Source organism: Phytophthora parasitica (assembly GCF_000247585.1).
Source record: "Phytophthora parasitica INRA-310 unplaced genomic scaffold supercont2.11, whole genome shotgun sequence".
In the NCBI taxonomy this organism is placed as follows: domain Eukaryota; phylum Oomycota; class Peronosporomycetes; order Peronosporales; family Peronosporaceae; genus Phytophthora; species Phytophthora nicotianae.
In genome coordinates, this window is record NW_008648997.1 from 528,521 (window position 1) to 529,986 (window position 1,466).

A 1,466-nucleotide genomic window follows, 5' to 3' on the forward strand; every position below is an offset into this window, starting at 1 on the left:
AGCATTCAGTTTCCCAGCTAAACGTTTAGCTGGGTACAAGAGCCAGGATGCTTGCGCTAACCGCGAGTTCAATATGAGTCTCAAACACCTAGACAAACTGCTACATCAACAGAAATATCTTTGTGGACTATGTAGCACGCAATTGAGTGTCGAGACGGCCTCGGCCGACCGGATTAATAATAAGTTGGGTCATATCGATGGCAACATCTTGGTCAGTTGTGTCGAGTGCAACGTTGCTCGTAAAGATATGTCATTGAAAGGGTTTCGGTACAAGAAGCTCCTCGAGTTCAACTCAGACAGGCTCGTTTATAGCATTGATAAGGAGGAGAAAGAAATCTACGCTAAGATGAAGGCTAATATTGCTGGTGGCCCATCAATTATCTTTAACCGATATGCCAAGCGCAACGAGACGAAGATTCGAGGTGGAAAGATTTGTAAGAAGATCATTGGATACGACGCCAACGCGCTATATTTGTGGGCACTTGGTAATGAGATGCCATGCGGACGATTGACTACGATCGAAGCCTATCCAGGCATCATCGATGACATCAAGGCCAAGCAGATCTTCGGTTTCCTTGAGTGTGATATTCGTACGCCCGATCACTTGAAAGACTATTTCAGTGAGATGACCCCAATCTTCAAAAATGCCTTGATCGATTGCACCGATGAGACGATTGTCGGATCGCACATGTTCAAATTCAATGAGGCACGCAAGCAAAGCCGATCCAAACCAGCTCGCAAGCTCATTGGAAGCTATTTCGGAGAGAAGATACTCATATACACTCCATTGCTGAAGTGGTATCTCTCCCATGGAATGGAAATCACCAAGACTTAAAGCTTCATCAAGGCCAGCTCTCACAAGGCATTCGCTCCATTCATGGAAGCTGTTTCAAATGCTCGACGAGAGGGCGATGCTGACAAGTCTAAGGCTATGATTGCAGAGATGATGAAACTTGTAGGAAATAGCGCTTTCGGGCGTAGTGGCATGGATATGAGCAAGCATAAGGAAGTCAAGTACGAATCAGATGATAAGGCAGTTAAGTCCAAGATTGAGCACTTCACGTTCCATGGACTAGAGGAGCTCAACGGTTCCTGTGAGATTACGATGAAGAAGCGTCGCCTCAAAAACAAGAACCCTATTCATCTCAGTATCGCTATTTATCAGCTAGCCAAGCTGCTCATGCTACAGTTCTACTACGACTGTATTGACTTCTACTTTGATCGTAGTGATTTCCAATACCAAGAAATGGATACCGACTCAGCTTACATGGCGTTCAGTTGCGAAAATCCGTTTCAAAACTGTATCAAGCCTGAGCTACGCGACCAATTCCGAAAGCATAAATATGAGTGGTTCCCACGAGACTATAACGATGAGGTAGCGAAGTTTGATCGACGAACGCCTGGTCTATTCAAGGACGAATGGACAGGTAATGCGATGGTCTCACTGTCATCCAAAAACTACATCT